Source organism: Eubalaena glacialis, chromosome 7 (genome assembly GCF_028564815.1).
Source record: "Eubalaena glacialis isolate mEubGla1 chromosome 7, mEubGla1.1.hap2.+ XY, whole genome shotgun sequence".
In the NCBI taxonomy this organism is placed as follows: Eukaryota; Metazoa; Chordata; class Mammalia; order Artiodactyla; family Balaenidae; genus Eubalaena; species Eubalaena glacialis.
The window spans coordinates 15,463,921-15,486,417 of NC_083722.1; the positions used below are offsets into that span (position 1 = coordinate 15,463,921).

The 22,497-nt window shown below is 37.1% G+C and overlaps 1 long non-coding RNA gene across 1 annotated transcript in view; it reads right to left on the minus strand.

Moving 5' to 3' along the window:
- Window positions 1-17,585: 17,585 nt before the first annotated feature.
- The window catches only part of LOC133094324 (uncharacterized), a 68,114-nt gene continuing 63,202 nt past the window's right edge, over window positions 17,586-22,497 (minus strand). The window contains exon 3 of the long non-coding RNA XR_009701449.1: window positions 17,586-17,650. This is a non-coding gene — a long non-coding RNA (uncharacterized LOC133094324). The remainder of the gene's footprint in view (window positions 17,651-22,497) is intronic.

Consider the following 22,497-nt stretch of genomic DNA (forward strand, 5'->3'; position numbering starts at 1 on the left):
GAAAATCCCTGTGTGTCACCACCAAGTGGTTTCTGAGTGTGTGTGTGTGTGTGTGTGTGTGTGTGTAGATGTGTGTTTGTGTGTGTGTATGTTTTGATATCTAATTACATGTAGATACATACAGGGATAGAAACAGGGATATCCCCAACAGGACCACTTACTGCATTACAAGGACTCATCTACATCCCGCCAGCACTGCGACGTTGTTGTGTGTTCCTGTGTGACATGCCCTGTTGCCCACACCAGTGGATAAGCACTGTCCAGAGAAATCAGACTGAATCATGGCATGGAAAGCATCATTTCAAGTATCTTTAAGCTCATAATCAACAAAGCTTATGTTAGCAGGGTTGGAAGATGCTCTTCTGAGTCTATTTCTCATCTCCTTACACTATCTACATCCCTATAACTCTCCCCTCTCCCTACCCCATATGTAACTCTGTATTTCCCAATGTCTCTTGTTAACTTAATCTAGGATTTATGTTTCTGGACAGGTTTCAAATGTGGTTCAACTGATGTTGAAATGCCCGTGAATCCTCCCAGATCTTGCCTCCCTCTTCTGTGGTCCACATTTTCTCCTCCATGTTTCTGCTGAGAAAGATTCAAGCACGTCAGTCAGCATTCAGCTTCTGACTTTGAAAAATCCTGATGAAGCCACAATGAACTCCAATCTGATGCTTGTGGCAGGTCACCTGTTTCCTCTCCACAGTAAGACATGTTCACAGGTGACAAAGGCCACCATCCAAGGAGGCAACTTTTTGAGAGCAGCAGCGGGGCCACAGAGAGTTGGTGACTTGTGGTCATATTCTAGCAGATGGCAAAGGTGTGGATTGCTCTCGGCAGCCACTGTCAGGTTGGATGGCATTTTACTCCCTAGTGACACTGAAGAAGTGAGTTCTTCTATCTATTCTCTGAATAAGAGCACCACGAATCCCCTGTGAGATGGTTTTTCAACAGTACAAATGCACCATCAATCGCTCATAAGACTATTTAAAGTTAATATGTGCTCTAGTCTATACAATTCTTCAGGAACAAGGGGCCATTTTTAAATGCAGGGTGACTGACAAAATCTCTTCCCAAGTAGCTCATGAAAAGAAAGGGAACCAACTAAGACGACAGTGTTTTTATAAGTCAGCAATAGGGAAAACAAAACAAGTTGATTTTCAAAGATAAAGCTTCTCCTATAACAAATTCAGTATATAGCTATTGGAATAACAGACTTTGTGGTATGCTCTTAAAATAATGTGAATAATACAGATGAAACATTGAAGCAGGAACCTTCCTTCACAGATGCTGCTTAAGAACCTTGAAGCCCAGAATTAAAATGTAAGCATATTAGTGTCCTTTTTCCTTCCCTTCTGCCCCATCCCAGTCTTCAAAAAAAAGATGTTCCTATGAGACAGAAAAAGATACTGTATAACATCAAAATGTCTCAACTTACTATAATTATTATTTATTAGCTAATTAGGTTGGTAAAAGGTTTCTTATGTATATTTGATTTTTGTGTTGGTATTTATGACTATTGGGTAGTAATTTTCCAAAACTTTCTAGATATCTTTCAAACATTTTAAATGAATTCAAATCAGCTACAAATGTTAAAGGTTGTTTATGTGATCAAACACAGCACACACGATGGAAAATAAAATGACTTACCTCCTAGCCTACATAAAATATAGAGGAATGTCAAAATATACAGAGGAGTATAATTGTTTGCTCCTGATTTGGGAGACTATTATTTGCTCTCTCCTCACTCCATCCCAGTCCCGACTCAAAATAGCATTTAAAATAAAGTAAACCACACTGATAGTACAGCAGAGTGTGGATAATTTTTTTTTCTCAAAGATTCTTCAAAGTGTAGGTCAGGCTGATCACCTGTTTCATTTTCTTAATCATTTAAAGAAATTTTAAGAATTTGACCAAAATCTAAATCAACTGCTGCAATTTGATAGTTATAACAAGAAAAATCATCATATTTGTGTACAGGGCAACACACAGGAAACATTTATTATAAAAAAAAAAACAAGACTTGAGAAAGATTTATATTTAGGAACTGTATAATTAATAAATTTTAAAGCTGAGGAAAATAAAATATGGGTTTTTATCCCCCTGGAATTGTGAACAACCTCTTTACAAAGTATCCCAAAAGCTTCCTTTATTTTAAAATGGACATTCTTGGGACTCAAACACAAGTCAATCAATGAAGAAATCATATGTTGACAGTACGAGAAAGGGAAAGAAATTACCTTTCGTTGGTAGAAAGTTCCATCCCCATGAAAGAAAAATGTAAGTGCTTGGAGGAGAGGAAGAGGGAAAAAAAGCCCCGGTGAGTTTAATAAGTGCCATTATTGCTGAGAAATTTTAAAGGGTGATAATATGAATCACGAGAGAAGCGCAATAGGGCAGCTATTCGAAATTTGTTTTTCACATATTTAGCGCAAAAACAGCAGCTCTCAGAAGAAAGGTCAATCCACCCACACGTTCATCTCCAGTCAAGCAGCACTTTGAGATCCAAATGTGATTGCAAATCTCTTGCAGGCCAAGATGAAGGGGTTTTTCATTTCAATCTATCTATTACTACCAGCATTCTATATTCATTATGGTCAGGGGTTGAAGTACATACTAGGTATTTAGCTGGTGCAGAACTCCAGCACTTCCCTCATCACACTAGAGTAGAATTAACATGTGAACATGCACATGCACGCACGCGCACACACACGCACACACACACACACACAACTATGCTATAGCAACATGAAGCATCTGACTTACTCTTGCCCGAGTAATCAGATTCAGACTTAGGGCTTCCTTTCAAACCTGACTTCACCCCCCTGAAGCTCTTGCAGGGGTCCTCTCAGCATGCCATAGGTTGCTGCATGTGCCGTAATAACAAGGCACAGCAGGATGAGTAAAGAGCAAAATGCAATCAGCAGAGGCCGTCCTTACTTTTGTAAATTTGTCAGACCCTGAAACTTCCTTTACACGAACACCTGTGGTTGTGCCTTAATTTCCTTTTTAAAAACAGTTCAAGTACTTTCTTTTAAATTATCATATATAATACAAAGAGAAAAATGCATAAAACAAATGTACACTTTAGTGAACCCTTGAATAGCAACATAACCCACACTTGTGGCAAGAAATAACAGAATCCCAGACTTGCCCCTTCTTGAATATAAATACCTCCCTCCCTGCAACTATAACCAACATCCCTGAAATGCATTCTATCTACTTCCTGGACTTTATTTAAGGTTTTATTATATAATTATGCATACCTAAAGTATGGTTGAATTATGCCTGTTTTTCATTGATGAAATTCAATTCATATAGAATATATTCCATCAGGTCTGGCTTTTTTTGGCTCAATATTTCGTCTTCAAGATTGATCTACATTCTTCCATGTATGTGTAGTTTATTCATTTTTTATTGTTGCATACTATTCCAAGGCATGAATATGTCACAATTGACTTATTCATTTGAATTTTGATGGGCGTTTGGAATATATGTATCTGGCCCACTACAATGCAGCTTTGAAAAGTCTTAGCCATATTCTGGTATACATAAGCTGAAACTTATAGCGGATGTATACATAAGAGTGGAGTTACTGGACCATACCATACATGTATGTTTAGTTTTACTAGAGACGGGCAAAAATTTTCCAAAGTTTCCATCCCACCAGCAATGCCTAAGAGTTCTTGTTCCTTCACATTCCCAACAACACTTAGGTTTTTTGTTTTTTTGTTTTTTTGCAGGTCTGGTTGGCACCCCTTTCCTTTATAAATAGAATAGTTGGAGAGAGAGGCCCTCATTGGACTTTCTGAACCTCTTATAATCCATAATTGCTGACCCATTATTTTTGTTATTTTTGTTTTAATTTTGGGCCACACCGCACGGCATGTGGGCTCTCAGTTCACTGACCAGGGATTGAACCTGCGCCCCCTGCAATGGAAGCATGGAGTCCTAACCACTGGACCATCAGGGAAGTCCCCACTGACCCATTCTAAAGGTCATCAAAACTTCCTCTGTCTTATTGTTATGCACTATTAGACAGCCTCTTAATTTAGAACTTATTGAGGTAATAACCTAGGTTAGTTCTAAAGGAGCTGTTTACACTTTTTTAAATCTGGACAAAAGTCCTGAGAAAAAAAGACTAAATTTATCAAAGACCCAGTAGACAGGAGACCTATAACTAAGATGGAGAAGAACAAGCAGTTCTGTGTTATCTGTAAATCAAATAAATAAACATCAGATTCGGTAGGAAAAAAACACATCTCACTAATGTGGCTGAGAAAGTTAATCACAAAGAAAAATAATTCTGAGGAAAGCAGTGTGGGAACATGGGAATTAAATAAAGAAAAAGCCTCCTCTTCCTTCATTTCTGTCTTCTCCTACACACACAGATACACACACGTACACACAAGTTATTTCACTCACCACCTCCAGCACTAATTAGTGAGTGACTTTCTTTCCCTGGAAATGCTGACAAGTTCCAGCTGAATACATTTTAAAAAAAAAGAAAACTGAAAATTATTTGAATATGAGTTAATATTTTTTCTCTCGTGATCGAGTTCCATACATACAGAGCTAAACCCCAAATGGGCAATTTCTCCCAAGGTTCCAGGAACCTTGGGCTCTGTATGAAGATCCCAAATATGTTTCCTAAACAATTCTTTTGTTTTCTATTTAGAAAACTGACAAGAACAATAAATTTTTACAAAAAGGCATAGAAACTGGATATAGTCAATGGGTACCTCTTCATCCTTGATGGAGCATTTGCTTTGCAGGCTTTTAAAATCAGGACTATGGCTTTCCTTACCTAGATCTATTTAGACATCAGAATTAATCAAAAATTCAATTTATTCCTTATTTTGGAGATGATTTACGATGGTGTATTTCACCTCTCTGGCAAGATCCTACAATGTGTAGGTTAGATCAATAGTTAACTGGGAGATGTAATATGAATTGACTGCCTTTCTGACACGAACTCATTTGCAAATACAAGTAAGAGATTTTAGGTGGTATTATTAGGAAATGGACCAGTCGTTCACAATTATCATATTTATCTGGAGGAGCTTTTTAAAATGCACATATCCTGAAAATTCTGATTCAACAGCACTGGAGTATCATATCTACTTTTTAAAATTACCCTAGTGACTATGAAACCTAGACAATGTTAAAAACCAATGAAATAAGGAGGAAGAAGAAAGATGGAAAAATCAAATGCCAAAGGACCAATCTCTTAAGTCTGAGACTTTTTAAAGGTTATTAACATTGGAGTTAGTATTTCAAATTTATGGTATGATGTGCTCATAATACTCCTCCCACTTTCTCCTTTCTCCTCCCAGCCACTATAACAAAGAAATATGACCATGCGTTTGTCAGTCTGAACCCTATTTCTGTTGACAAGGGCTATATTTCAGTTGAGCTCACTTTCCCCCTTTCCACCATACATAGGACTTTATTTCTCAGGGTTTATTAAATGCATTCCACTATATTCTGGTTTATGCTAACTTTGTTCTACATAGTCCCATTATAGCCAAACATTTGTGCTTTTTCAAATATGAAAGAACTGAGGAACCAAACTGATCAAATGTTACTTTTTTAAAAGCCGCAATAGTTTCTGATGCACCTCTTTCTTTGAAGAAAGATATTATTGTGTACTCTATTAAAAATGGGACAGTTCATGCAAGAAACAAGCAAACATTGAGTAAAAGCCTGTATATTTTAGCAGGCTTGAAGATTATTGAAATTTTACTGGGATAACATATACCATTACTAGGTAAAGTAAAATCAGAATCCAAGTTAAACTTTATTCAGACATACACTGACCAGTTCCAACCCAGACTGAAAGCAAGGGGTCTCTGTTCAGTCCTGCCTATACTAACCCCAGCCTATCCACTCTAAGGGAGACATTTCCAAAGCTAAACACATAATAACAAGAAAAAAATATAAGCCACTAAGTTAAGTTGTAAAATAATTCACTATAATTTTGCATTTTACCTTTTCAAATAGTAAATATAAATATTTTGTCTTCTAGACCAAACGGCATGGTTTCTATTAAACTAGCACAAGCTAAAAATAAGGTCATTCTAAAAGACTATAAAGAACAAAAAGCATCAAATGATTGCATATAACCAAACTAGAATTTTATGACCAATTCTATAAAAATAATAATTAATCTTCTGAATTCTAAGTGGCAGACACTATGCAGAATAGAAGATGACAAGAAACTCACTGATAACAGATCATTAAGAGGCAATTTGCTTTTCTTGAATAATAACAAAATGTTGTTCCCTTCTCACTAAAAACAACAAAACTATTAGCTAGAGCATTATTTGAATGGCCTATTAAAGCCAATAATAATAAAAAACATGAGGTTATTATCTTCAATGATTAAAAATTGCCACCCATTATAAATATATCCAGTAATCTGAAATTGCTTAAAAGGAAATCGGATATAGACACAATTTCCCTAGGATAAAAGCTGATTTCTTTTCCTTTACTGCCAAGTACTTTCTCTTTTATAAGTAATGTCCCTGTCTTTTTTCCTCCAATAGAGAAATAAACACAAACATTTGAAGAGATTTACAAACCAGTGCAATGATATCCAGTCTTCAGAGTAAATAATATGTTTTAAAGAAACAAGACATTCAAGTTTTGCCTGTAAAGTCATTCTCATCCCTTCCCCTTGTTCTACACGTTAAATATACAAAAGCTAAGCTATTATAAGTGAAATACGATCAAAAAACACTCAAGATAAAAATTTGATTCTCAGAATTAGAATATAGACTTGTTTTTCCCTAACCAGGTAAGAGTGCTAAGTGTATTGTTCTCCATGTGGTCAGCAAATTGGGAAAAGTTTGATTTTTTTTCACCTGCATTTGAGAGTCTCATGGGCCTTCTCTATAATCCTTGAAAATAAATTTATCATAGCTACTTATACTCCTAAATGGAAACAACAGTAATAAGTTCAGAAAATACAGTCTTCAAATTATTATAAAATGTATTTGTCATCATAAACATGATTGTATAAACTAGTAGCTAAGAGCTAGTGAATTTCTCTGAACCATGTAACATAAATTCAAGTCTTAACATTGGCTTTTCACTTCGTGACTACTTCTTTAAAAAAAAACTTTGTGTGAGAGTATGGCAGAACTAAATACCACGAAAACTATTTCAGGTACAAAAGTAAAAAAAAATATATATATATTTCTTTAAAAAAATATATATATATATATATATATTTCTTTTTTTTTTTTTTTTGGTTGCACCGCGTAGCTTGTGGGATCTGAGTTCCCCAACCAGGGATTGAACCTGTGCCCTCGGCAGTGAAAGCTCAGGGTCCTAACCACTGGACTGCCAGGGAGTACCCCTAAAATAAATATTTTAAATATTTAAATACACAGCCAAGCTTCCCCCACTTCCCCCCCAAGAAAAAGATTGGATGGCTATCCCCAAAGGCTGAAAACATCTAGAAACTTTGAATCCAGAGTTAATCATGTATTAAAATTAGCAGTGGTCTTAGGACAATCTGCCAACCCATGTCATTTAGCTCCATTCTTTCATGGAGGGCAGGAGACAAAGCCTACAGTTGGTTCCAGAATAGAAGCAAGATTAGATCCTCCTGGGATGAGATAGAAAAGAGTAAATTAGGAGGAAAAATAAAATCCACAGAGGAAGATGGTGTTGAAATTTGCCTATCAGTTTCTCAACTTGAGATAGAGAGGGTTAAGTTCATTAAGCTTTCATAACCATAAACCAGTGTTCATATAGTATTTGGGCTAGAATTCATACTATTTATATGATTCTTAAAACTCCAAGCTAAGAATTGTTTTCAAATGGTGCTTAATTGGTAGTGACTTCAGGAACCTGGCATAAACAAAGGTAACTCCACATTTAGAGGAACCATTTTCAACCCAGGTCAACTAGAACATCCACAATCAAAAGTTAAATTTCCAGAGGGGATATATGTATATGTATAGCTGATTCACTTTGCTATACAGTAGAAACTAACACAACATTGTAAAGCAACTATACTCCAATAAAAAAATTTTTTAAAAAGTTAAATTCCCACAATTAAAAAGGAAATACAGGATGGAATGAATTGGGAGATTGGGATTGACATATATACGCTACTATGTATAAAATAGGTAACTAATGAGAACCTACTGTATAGCACAGGGAGCTCTACTCAATGCTCTGTGGTGACCTAAATGGGAAGGAAATCCAAAAAAGAGGGGATATATGTATACGTATAGCTGATTCACTTTGCTGAACAGCAGAAACTAACACAACATTGTAAAGCAACTATACTCCAATAAAAATGAATTTTAAAAAAAGTAAAAACAAGTTATATCAGCCATGAACTTGAACTTGGAGAAACAACAAACAACCAATCAGACCCACAAAACTACAGACATCGGAATGATCAGATACAGAACAGAATGTAAATTAACTATATTTAACATGTAAATAATAAGAGGGTATTGGGATTATTTCAAAAGAAGGAGAGACTATCAAAATGAGGTATATTTGAAGATAACCATATAGATCTTATAGAAATACAATATATAAGTGAAATTAAAAATTTAATTAACTAGTTAAACAGCTGGAAAGACAAAGCTGAAGACAAAACCAATGCAGCAGAAGACAAATCTGGAGAAATTATACAGAATGAGACCCTGAACTATAAAAAGAGAAAGAATATGAAAGAGAAGGTAAAAGGAATGGGTGACAAAAAGAGATAATCTAATACCCCGTAATCGACATACTAGAAAGAAATAAAAGGAAGAATGTGGGAGAGACAATATTCAAAGAAATACTAGCTAAGGTTTGTTTCAGAATTAAGAAAAAAAATGAAAATTCTCAGAATCCCAGTATATTTAAAGCAGAATAAATAAATGGAAATCCATCCCTGGACATACTGTAAAAATCTGTAGAGCATCAAAGACAAAAGAAGATCTTGAAAGAAGGCAGAAGTTAAAGGCAAATTAACAAAAATTAAAATTAGACAACTGAATTTTCAAGAGTAATAACAAAAGTCAGAAAAGAGCAAAATAATATCAAAATGTGCTAAGGAAAAAAATAATTGTCAAGACAGAATTCTACATTCAGTAAAATTATTATTTAAGAACATGGGCAAAATAAAGGCATCAGACAAGGTCTGAGTATATACTATTAATAAAGGCTTGCTCAAGATGTAAGAACAGGATTTAATTTAAGAAAAATTAAAATGAGCAAAATAGAAGGTCTGAGAGACAAGAAAGGATGGTGAGAAATTTAAGAAGAGAAAAAATAGTAGTAAACATAGATTAAACTGAAAAAAAAAGATATTGAATATGTAAAACTATAATATCTATTTTGTGGGGTTTATTTTTTTTTTTAAGCCACAGGAAAATAATAGCAAATAAGACAGTAGGAAAGTAACAGGAGTTCAAATATTCTAAAATCACTACATTGTTGAGTGAGAGATTAGAATTTTTAAATTAAAATACAGAATAAGCACTGAAATCAAAAGAAATACCAGAGTAAAAATAGAATAAATAGTGGATATGCAATAGCATATTTGAAATAAATGCAAATGTATCATTAATCACAACAAATTCCATGTTAAAAGTCAAGGTGTTTCAGACCAGAATTTTTTAAATCTAGATATATGTAGTTTACATTAGACAACATAAAATAACAAACTGATTGGGCTGTACTAATGTCAGAAACTATATACTTTAAGACAAAATATATTCTAGAGTTAAAGGAAGCACAATAGTATAAAAGGTTCACCAGAAGATATAATTTAAATTTAAATGTACCCAAAATACAGTTTCAAAATATATAAAAAGAAAATTGAGAGAACTATCATAGTAAATTTACAAATCTATCATAATAAGCAATCTTAAAACACCTTTCTTATCAATAAACAAGTGAAAAAATGAATAAGAATATCGAACATAGCCTCAATATTCTGAATTACATAGAATTATTCTTAATAATTGGAAAATACACATTTTCTTGAACCATATGTGTATCATTTGCAAAAATATAAAATATTCTTTTGTGAAAATATAATAATTAATCATTACAAAAGTCAATAGCAACAGAAAACTTGTTTAAATGCTCATATATTTTGAAAATTAAAATATGTTTCTAAGTAACTCAGGAATGCTAGTAAAGTGATATTTAGAGAAAAAAAATTAATGCATCTAATGTTTATATTAAAAGCAAGGAAAGCAGATAATTTTAGAAATTTTAAAACATAAAATTGACTCCAATAAAATATATGGAATGAAGTAATAAAAATATAGCAGAAATTAATGAAATAGAAAAAAAAAATACAATAGAGGATCACAGAAACCACCTGACCTTTTAGAAAAGACCAATTAAATTGACAAACCTCTGGCAAGCTTGATTAATAAAGGAGAGAGCATACTAATAAGCAATATGGAAATGAAAAGGGTGAATAGCCATAGATGCTGCAAACATTTTAAAAAATAGTAAAAGAATATTATCAACTTTATGCTACCAAAAAAGTTGAAATTGATTCTTAGGAAAAAATACATACCTTGACAAATGGACTCAAGAAAAATAGATCACTCGAATAGTTTTAAAACCATTAAAGAAATTGAATCAGTAGTTTTAAATATTCCCACAAATGAAATACCAGGCCCCGGCAAGTTCTATTCACTATTCAAGGACAGATAATTCCAATCTTACATACAATATTTCAGAAAATACAAAAAGAAACACTATTCAACTCATTTTATGAGGCTAGTATAATTTTGATACAAAACCAGGAAAGGAGGGGGCTTCCCTGGTGGCGCAGTGGTTGAGAATCTGCCTGCCAATGTAGAGGACACGGGTTCGAGCCCTGGTCTGGGAAGATCCCACATGCCGCGGAGCAACTAGGCCCGTGAGCCACAATTACTGAGCCTGCGCGTCTGGAGCCTGTGCTCCGCAACAAGAGAGGCCGCGATAGTGAGAGGCCCGCGCACCGCGATGAAAAGTGGTTCCCACTTGCCACGGCTAGAGAAAGCCCTTGCACAGAAACGAAGACCCAACACAGCCATAAATAAATAAATAAATAAATAAATTAAATTACATTTAAAAAAAAACCAGGAAAGGAAAATATGAGAAAGGCAAATGGCAAATTACAGGCCAGTTTCACTCATGAATACAGATTCAGAGTATTCCTTAACAGAATATTAACAAAATAAATCCAGCAATTTAAAAAGTAACAGTTTTACACCAAAAGCAAAAAAAAGTGAAAATAGACAAATTTGATTACATTAAAATTTAAAACTTCTTCATCAACGAACACTATTAACAGTGAAAAGGCAGCCTACTGAATGGGAAAAAATATTTGCAAATCACATATCTGATAAGAGGTTAATATCCAGAGTATATAAAGAACTCCTACAACTCAACAACAACACAACAAATAGCCTGATTAAAAAATGGGCAAAGAACTCGAATAGACATTTCTTCAAAGAGGACATGGCAATGGCCAACAAGCATATAAAAAGATGCTCAACATCACTAATCATTAGAGAAATGAAAATCAAAACCACAGTAAGATATCACCTCATACCCCTTATTGCTACTATCAGTAACACAGAAAATAATAAATGTTGACAAGGATGTGAAGAAATGTGTAAAATGGTGCAGCTACTATGGAAAACAGTATGGCGGTTCCTCAAAAAATTAAAAATAGAATTACCATATAATAGAGCAATTCCACTTTTGGGTATATATCCAAAAGTTTTGAAAGCAGGATCTCAAGAGATATTTGCACAGCCATGTTCACAGCAGCACTATTCACAATAGCCAAGAGACAGTAGCAATCTAAATGTTCAGACAGATGAATGGACAGGCAAAATGTGGTCTATACATAGAATGAAATATTATTCCATTTAAAAAGGAAAGAAATTTTGACACATGCTACAACCTGGATGAAGCTTGGGGACATAATGCTAAGTGAAATAAACCAGTTACAAAAGACAAATACTGTATAATTCCACTAATATGAGGTATCTAGAATTGTCAAATTCATAGAAACTAAAAGTTGGACGGTGGTTGCCAGGGTCTTGGAGAATGGGGTTATGGGGAGTGTTTAATGGGTACAGAGCTTCAATTTTGCAAGAGGAAAACGTCCTGGAGATCTCTTTCACAGCAGTGTGAATATGCTTAACACTACTGAACTGTACATTTAATAATGATTAAGATAATAAATTTTATGTGTTTTCTTAATACAATAATTTTTTTAATATTAATTTTAATTTACCCCAGGAATGTAAAGTTGGTTCAACTTTAGGAAATCTATTAATATAATTTACCACATTAGCAAATAAAAGGTAATAATGTGAATGTCTCAAAAGATGAAAAAAACTGATAAAAATCAATATTCATTCTTAACTGAAAAAAAAACCTAACAAACCTTGTTCTCAAATTAAAAATTATCTTCTGGGACTTCCCTGGTGGTCCAGTGGTTAAGAATCCGCCTACCAATGCAGGGGACGTGGGTTCAACCCCTGGTCAGGGAACTAAGATCCCACATGCCTTGGGGCAACTAAGCCCTCGCACCGCAACTACTGAGCATGCAAGCCACAACTAGAGAGCCCATGTGCTCTGGAGCCCACACGCCACAGCTAGAGAGAAGCCCACATGCTGCAATGAAAGATGAAAGATCCTGTCGCAACTAAGACCCGATGCAGCCAAAATAAATAAATAAATAAATAAATAAATAAATAAATAAAAATTTTTTAAAAGTTATCTTCTACACACACACACACACACACACATCACACACACAGAGAGCTTACAGCTAACATCATATTTAATGGTGAAACATTAAAAAGATTTCTTCTGAAATCCAGGGTAAGGCATATTTGCCTGCACTTGTATATAATACTAGACTGCAGGTCTAACTAGTACAATAAAAACAGTGGAATAGGGTTAGGGGAAACCCAGAAAGGGAAGGAGGAGAAAAAAAAAAGAAGGAAGGGAGGAATACAGGAAGAGATGCATGGAGCGGGGGAAGGAGAAAAACAGAAGAGAAGAAAAAGGAAGAAAAAGTTAAAGGCATAAGGAAAGGAAAAAGTATAACTATTGCTTTTCTCATATGATATGATGGTATATAAAACAACCCAAGTGAATGTACAGATAAATTATCAAATTTAGTAAGACAGGTCAGCAAAGTTGCTAGATGTAGTTGTTACATAAAAGTCAATCTCATTTAGGTACAATAATGACAAATAGAACGTTTAAGTAATTTCAAACATACCATTTGTAATAGCACCAAATATTAACTAGTTAGAACAAAAGTCATGAAGACCTGTTAGAGAAAATTATCAACTTTTGTTTGAAGACATTAAGGAATATGTAAATAAATGGAGAGATTTATCATATTCATGGCTTAGAAAATTCGATATTATAATACTGGGACAATGTCAATTCTTCCCAGACTGAGCAAGGGTCTTTCTATAAAACTTCAGAAAAGAATTCAGAAATAAAAATTCAGAAAAGACTTTATGTGGAAATTAACATGCTAATTCTAACGTGCATATGAAAGAGCAAGAGACCAAGAATAGTCAAGACACTCCTGAAGAAGAGTCAAGTCAAAGTTCGTCCTCTGCCAGATATGAAGACTAGAAAGCCATTTTTAATTGAGATGGTACAGAATTAGGGCATAGAGAATCAAGTAAACTAACAGAACACAAATGAGAACCACAAAACAGACCCAGGTAAATATGAACATTGACTATACAATACAGGTGGCGTCACACACCAATAGAAAAGCAGGGACTACTGAATAAACACACAAGAATAACCAGCTACCCCTTTAGGAAATAAACAGACTTGGATCTCTTCCTCACATCTTATAAAAAAAAACAATTTCAGATTGGTTGAGGGCTTAGCACTTTTAGAAAAAGAATGTGATGTAACATCTTTTTGATAAAAAGATGCATTCTTAAACAGGACACAAAGAGTGAAAACATAAAGAAAATGATAAGTCATTTAAAGCTAAGAACTTTTCTGTTTATCAAAAAATATCTAATAAAAAAAAAAAAATATCTAATAGAGGATGGAAATGACAGCCACAAAGTAAGAATGATTATTTGCAATAGCATATAATCATCACAAGATTAGTATGAGAATGTTCCTACTAATTAATTTTTTTTAAAAAAGAAGGGTAGTGAGACTTCCCTGGTGGCACAGTGGTTAAGACTCCACGCTCCCGATGCAGGGGGCCCAGGTTCCATCCCTGGTCTGGGAACTAGATCCCACACGCATGCTGCAACTAAGAGTTCACATGCCACAACTAAGGAACCAGTGAGCTGCAACTAAGGAGCCCACCTGACACAACTAAGGATCCCACCTGCTGCAACTAAGGAGCTCGCCTGCTGCAACTAAGACCCAAGGCAACCCAATAAATAAAGTTAAAAATAATAATAATAAAAATTAAAAAATAAAAAATAAAAAGAAGGGTAGTAAATTACATTGAAAAAAAGACAAAACATGAATGAACAATATATGAAAAATGATCAACCACATTAAAATAATCAAAGAGAGGAAATTAAAAACGACAATGAGGTAAAATTCTGACAATGTAGTGTGTTAGGAAGGATACACAGCAACAGGAACTCATACACTGTGGTAGGAGTACAGTTTTTGGAAAGCAATTTTGGCATTAGCTTGCAAAGCTGAAGAGCTACATACCCTCTAATGAACAATTCTACTGTGCAAACACATGAAATTGGCTTAGGGGTTACTACTTTGTTCATAAAAATTATAGACAGAATAGAAATTAATAACGCATCACAAAATGAATATGCCTTAGAGATAATATGGCACCTTTGTACCAGGAAACAAGCACAATAATGAACATAGCAGCATTATTTATAATAGCAAAAATAAATGGAAGCAACGCCAATGTCTGCAGCAGGAGGACTGGTAAATAAAATGAATATACAATGAAATAAATGTATTCAAGCCTTACTGTTCTTATCTAATGGAGTACCCCTGTTCCAGAGACTTCTGGTCTGGTTAATTCTCCCTTTCCCTCTGGAGAATAAAATCTGTTATTTCTGGCTATCTGCCCTCTACACCGTATTTATATATAATTGACCTATCGGATTCAAACCGTGGTTTTATTTCAGCACTAGTAAATACCCGAGAGCCTTATTTACTCTATCGTTTTCCACTTCCATTCCCCCACCCCACAATACAGAGACACAAACACACACAGATTTCGTGTCCCACTCTTCACTCGACCTCCAAAATAGTCAAGTCTCTTAAAATACCTGAGGAAATGTCCACTGCCTCAATAGCTGTGATGATGGCTTAATGCCCTTAAAACCCTAACTCTGTATTTAGGACCAAGAAAAGAATTTTTTAACACCTGAACAAGGACAGAGGATGATTAAGATACAAATTTTATATGCTAGCTTATTTTATTTCTAATTATATTCTCAGTAAATGATGTTAATATTCAACAGGAATGACTTTGTCACTCAGTGCTTTTGCTCAGTAAAAACCAGAGCCCCTAGCATTTTATTGGCACTAAAGCAGTCAGCTGTGACATAGGATAACGGCAAGGGTAAAGAAATTCTGCTCTGTTTCTAAATTAAATGTCTCTTCAATGACTTGAATGTTCAGGTAGAAATAGCAGTTGCTCAAAGAAATTGGCTCCTTTACAATGAAAAACAATCAACAGAGCATTTTCCACAAATCCAAGGAGACTGAACATATGTAGAGGAGATCACAATAATTTTAAAAGGTGTTGACAATATTATCATAATAGAGTCACCTGTTTAAACCAATGCTGACCCTCATGCATGTGTATGTATTATATGGTTTAAGTAACCCAAAGCAGATGCTATACGTGTAATCCAGAAACAACTATAACGATCATTCATATCTCATGCTCATAGACGAGAGAAGGGTAAATGACTTACTCAGCAAATTCTACTTCAACAGCATCGCCCTCCATTCTCAACACGCAACGTCACAAAACTAGTTACTGGTGAAGCTCACTTGTCAGTGTTCTCCAGCATGTTATGGTGCCTATTAAACAAAAAATCAGTTTTAGGTGTTTGTTTATCTTACAGAATGATTTACATATGATTTCTTGAGCTATATATTAATGCACATAAAAATATGACTTGAGAAAAATTTCTCCTGTAATTTAAATTTACTACTTGTCTCTAACTAGCATGACATGTGTCCATGGTCAAGTGACTTTATCTAGAAGATATATTTTCATCTCTATATTTTAGTAGCATGTAAACAGACCCTAACTTCATGTCAAGCCACTTAATGAGACATCATCATCGTCATTAAAATCATTTGTTTTTATGTATCTACGTCTGTGTGGCTCCATACTAAGCACTATGAAAAGTGAGAATTAAAATGTCTCTCCTTCACAGGATATGCAATTTAAAATAAAACAGGAAAACGCATATTGATGACACTAAGATCAAATACAGACACTAAACATAAGCATATAAGTATGTTTGATTACGTCAGATGGTTAGATGAATGAGAGGGGGTTTTAAGATTTCATTTTAAAACAGTTAAGATTTCATGAAAATCTCAACTTCTCTGTCTTGAAGGCTTATTTCAGCACTTGGGTTTGAAGAGGGGTCTTAGTAAGGAGAAGGACCCTGTAGTCTAGGGTTTCAGAGAAAGAAAACACTCCAGAAAAGGCCATATCATAGGGTAATTCATAAGAGGGGCATGATTACTAAGATGACCAAGGGGCAAATTCCATGTACCTGAATATCAGAAAAAATATATATTTAATTAATATACCACCATCTGCTGAGAACCCATTCATCTGGCTAGCAGGGCCAAATAGTGTTTTTCTAACACTACTCAGGAAGACTTCACTTCACTTTGAGTTCCTAAATAGGCCAAGCCAATAATCTTTAAAAACCCAGATCAGGGCTTCCCTGGTGGTGCAGTGGTTGAAAATCTGCCTGCCAATGCAGGGGACACGGGTTCGAGCCCTGGTCTGGGAGGATCCCACATGCCGCGGAGCAACTGGGCCCGTGAGCCACAGCTACTGAGCCTGCGCGTCTGGAGCCTGTGCTCCGCAACAAGAGAGGCCACGATAGTGAGAGGCCCACGCACCGCGATGAAGAGTGGCCCCCGCTTGCCACAACTAGAGAAAGCCCTCGCACAGAAACGAAGACCCAACACAGCCAAAAATAAAAATAATTTAAAAAAAAATAAATTTATAAAAACCCAGATCAGAGAAATGTTTAAATTTAAGAATAGTTCCTCAATCTTAATTCCTAGTAGCAATCAGTAGCTATTCTTTTTCTCTAAGCTATTCTTGCAAAGAGGAAACTGCTTTATCCTATTAGGTTCTCTCAAAATAATACAGTTCTGATTCTTTTCTGCTAGTGGTTCTACAAGTGTGGTCCTGGGAAGAGGGCATCAGTATCACCTGGCAACTTGTGCGAAATGGAAATTCTCAGGCTCCACCCCAGACCTACTCCATCAGACAACTGGGGGGTGAGGCCCAGCCAGCCGGTTTAACAAGACCCTCAGGTGATTCTGCTACACACTCAGGTTGAACACTACTGCTTTGTACCTGTCCAATAATAGCACCATCCATGCTTGCCCTGGTCCCACTGTCAGGACAGGTATTTCAGTTCACCTGTAGAAATAATTCAAGAAAAAAAATGGTTTTGTCACTTAACCTTCACACTGAAAATGACATATTTATGTTGGTCAATAAATACTCCCCAAAAGGAATAATACTCTTAAATACTCCATACTCATAAACTTTCAGTGTTACAGGATTGTAGATTGTAGTGCTTACAAAACATTTGCTAATATATTATCAATGAAGCCAGCTCCCAAGGGTCTTCATTCTCTCCTCGGCCTCACACTGAGAAGACCCTAATAGGCGGAGATCTCACAGCATCGCATATAAGAGCTCTCCTTTGTGTGCTAGGAGGGAGGGCTGGAAAAAGTCTCCTAGAAGGTCTAAGAGTAAAAACAAAACAAAAAAAAAGCCTGAGATTTCCTTCTTGCTGATTCAGCAGGCCCTGAGGGTCATCTTTCCCCCCTCCCAGCAGAGCTGAGACACTTCCAATGGGCCAGGCCCAGTTCTCACTGTCAAGATCTGGAAATCAATGGTTTTACAGTGAGGGAATGGCATTCCCTGAACTCTAGTCTGAGGTTGTAGCTAAAACCAGACAACCCTTTTTGAAACACCAAACCATTTAAGCCAAATCGAAAAGAGTTCAGCTTCTTTGACAAGCACACTGAAAGACACTTTTACGCGTGTTAGGCTAAAATCCCACCAGGTCCCTGGAAAATCCTCTACCTGCGTTAGCCCCATGGTCGGTTCCCATCGTCCCCAGGAACGAAGACCTTCCTGCCCGTCACCAACACCAATTACCTCCCACCAAACTTCACGATGAAAAAGGGGGACCAAAAAAATCACTATTTCAGCAGCGGTCATTTAAAAAAACATGATAATAACGTCGAACTCCCTCCAAAATTAGCCTCCACCGTCCTATAAATTGGTTTTCTTTGTGATCTAAAATTGACTCGCAGGGCACCAGTTAGAAAATAGTCGCTGAAAGCCGGGGCCTCCGAGCTTTCGGATCCTGCCGGCCTTTCATCGTGTAAACAAACGCATCAGATTTAAAGCTTTCCCATAATTGTTATGCTAACCTTGGAGCGAAACCTCTCCATTTGCATTTGAAGGAGCTAAATATTAGGCAGGAAAGAAAGTGCTCTCTTTGAAAGCCTGAGAAAATGTCCCCGCTCGGGGCTGCCGGGCCATCTGGGCCGCGGGCTGGGGCGCAGCTCCCGCCCCCCGCGCCCTGGTAGCGGCGCGCCGGGAAGAAGGGGCGCCCCGAGGGCCGTCATCTGGCTGCAGAAGAATGCGGACGGGCCCCCGGAGCCTTGGGGCGCGGGCCGGGCTCGCTCGGGGCGGGGGCGGCCCGGGGACGTGGGAGCCAGGCGTGCCTGGGGATAGATCGCGCGGCCTGGGATCCTTGCCCTTTTCCCAGGGCGCATCCCCCGGGCCCACCGCTTCCTGGATGCCCGGGGGAGAGGGGCGTCTCCGCAGCAGGGTGAGGGGCTCGGAGGCGAGAGGCGGGGTGTGGAGAGCGTAGGCCTGTGCTGGGAAGGAGAAATTCACATTCTGTAAGCGCTCTGACCCACTTTGAACTTGATCTCCTGGAGCCTCCAGATCCAGCCCGTTTAGTCGAGGCCAGTAAGCACCCCTATGCACACCAAGCTTGGAGTAATTAAAAATAAAAACGCTGCACCGTTGGGGGCTTTTTACACAAAGGAGGGAAGGCTCGAACTTCCCATCAGCCTGTTCCGGGTCAATCAAGAAAAGCCTTGCAGCCCTCTACCTTTTCCGGCAAACGGAACCAAAGCGTATCTAGGATGAGTTACGGGAAAATCATTCCTGGGGGAAACATCGAGGGCTTCATACACCAGGAGGACAGAGCTGGAGGGGATAAGATGCACCTAGATTCGAAGAATATAATTATTTTCTTGCACCACTTCTCATTTTAATCTCATTTTGAATATAATTCAAAGGTGCTTTGATTTTTAAATGACTTCGCTGTTGTCAGAATTAGCATTTTTCACTAGTCCTAGGAGACATTCCAGAGGAGAACGGTATTTTTATTTTCCTTTTTTCCCCCCTACGGTTTGACAAAGGCTTCTCATGCATCGCTGGACTGTGTTACAAAGTTAAGGGATTTTTCCCTCTCTCAAAGGAAGATCGTTGAGGCTGCAAGTAACCCTGGTAGCTGCTAGGAGATGGAATTCTTTAGGCTAGAACAGCATGTTGCACAAAATAACTGGCAAAAGAGGAATGCAGGCCAGCACTTGAGTTCTGTACAGGGGCAAAAGGATGCAACAGTGACCCAAGGTCTATATGGGAAGAGAAGATGAAGCATATTGTTTTTCCTAATCATAAACTAAGTATCAGTGTTTGACAAGTTTCTAAAATGCATCAACTGCCATTTATTCTATTTATTTCAGAAATATTTATTAAATGGCTACAAGTTTGGTTTTGGGTTTTTTTTGTTTGTTTTTTAAGATTTAGGACCTTGGCCTCAGACAGATCCCAGTTCCAGATCTGGCTTCTCATACTTACTACCTTGGTGGCCCCAATCAAGTTACTTTGCCTTTCTAAATCCCAGTGTTCTTATCCATAAAATGGGTGTATTGAAATAAACACAGTGCCTAACACATAGTAAGCACTCTATAAATCATAGCTGTTGCTGAGTATGTTATTATCATCATTGTAATCATTGTCTTTTCCCTGAAGATTCTAAATCTTTTAAAATATGTATTAAATGAAGCAATTGAATGGGGTCATTCAGAAATATTTATTTGTTGCCAGGTTCTGTTCTAGTGCTAGAGATAAAGAGATAACTGTTCCTTGTTCTTATGGACTATAGGTTCTAGTCAGGGAAATAAACAACAGATCAGAAAAGTATTAAATATGATCATTGTGTAAACGAGCAGGAACCTATGAGGCCTCCCTGGACAGACCCCTTCCCCATATCCTCTGCTGTAGCTCCTCTCTGAAGTACCCAGATAATAGTATCTCATGCATATTTCCTGAGTTTTTCAGATGCTAAAAACCACCACCAAATGGAAGAAATTAACTATTTGATGATCATGAGCACGTAGTCCTGGACCTACACCCTGCTACCTCACAATCAACCAATCAGAGAATTGTGCATGAGCTGATCACATACCCTGTGACCCTCCTCCCTCACCCGGCCTTTAAAAATGCTTTGCTGAAACCCTCCGGGGAGTTTGGCATTTGCAGGGGGCATGAGCCCCATTTCTCCTTGCATGGCCCTGCAATAAACCTTTCCTGGCTCCAAACTCCGACGTTTCTGTATTGTTTGGCCTCACAATGCATTGGGCACGTGAACCTGCATTTGGTAACAATTTCAGAGAGCAATAGATTCCATAAAGAAAATAAACCAGGGAATTGGGAAGGGGAGTGATTGAGAAAGGTGCTGGGGGAGGAGAGAAGGGCTGGTTAAGATGAGAAGGACAGGGCACCTCCCAGAGGAAGTGACAACCATAGGTGTCCGCCAGGCAAAAGCAGACTGGAGAAACATTCAGGGCCAGATCTTGTAGGGTCAGGAGCTCCGAATTCTTTTCAGAGCAATGAGAGATGATGAGAAAGTTTCAGGAGAGGGAATAACATGATCTGATTTACTATTTAAAAAGGTTGCTCTGGCTCCTATGTGGCAAGTAGACAGTGGGAAGTGGTGGAAGAGGATAGGGTAAAAGTGGTCCTCAGCTTTCCTTGCCCCTGGGAAACTTTTATAAAGCCAAGCTCTACTTGTGGGCATGGAGTAGCGCCTAGGCATTGCTTTTCCTGGCTTTTTTTTTTTTTTTTTTTTGGTTCTAAACTCCCAGGTGATTCTACCGTATTATATTGTAAGAGTGGAAAAAAACACCAATTTGGAAGCCATCTCAGTTGTCCCATGAAAGAGGATGTGATTGAGGCGGAGATGCTAAGCGGTGGTCACAGTCAGGCTATGTCTTAGAGGTAGAAGCAAATCAACCTGCTAATGGATTAGAAGTGACACGATGGGTGGGGAGAGAAAGATAGGAATGAGGAATGACCTCATAGTTGGCTCAGTCGTATAGATGGTGATCCCATTTACCGGGATGGCAAAAATGAAGTCCAAGTAGACAGAGGGATGAAGACTGGAATCAAAAATACTGACCATGTTGTGTATATGATGATAATTTGACATATATTAGTATAACAATAATATAATTATTCAGTGGAAACATCTAGCAGGAAGTTGATTTGAGAGATAGGAGGACAAAACTCTAAATGTCATCTGTATCGATGTTGCCCAATAGAACTTTCAGCGAGAATGGAAATGTTCTGTATCTGTACTGTCTACTGCAGTATCACTCACCACATGTGGATATTGAGCACTTGAAATACAGCTAGGCTGGTGTAACTGAGGAGCTGAATTTTTTTTATTTTAATTAATTTAAATTTAAATAGCAATATGTGGCCAGTAGCTATCCTATTGGACAAAGCAGACATGCATTGATGATTCCCATGTTTATATATCTGGCCTGAACCTGATACCTTCTCACTACTTCCCCTGGTAACAAACGGATCAAAGCCACTGTCCTCTCCAGCTTAGATTATTGCAACAGCCTCCTATCTGGTGACAACTTTTCTCCCCTGACCTTTTATTGTATATTCTCAAAACAGCAGCCAAAATCATCTTCACAGCTTGAGTTATATCATGTATTTCTTTGCTTGAAGCCTTCTAATGTTTCCTCATCTCAATATGATAAAAGCCGAAGATTTTTCAATAGCATACAAAAAAAAAAAAAAAACCCTAAATCATCTGACCCCTTCTTTGCCTCTCTAACTTCACTTTCCATTTTTCTGCCACTCCTCTGTCCCTGCCACAGCACTTACCACCTTCTCTTGTGTGATATACTTAACTCAGTTATATTGTTTAGTGT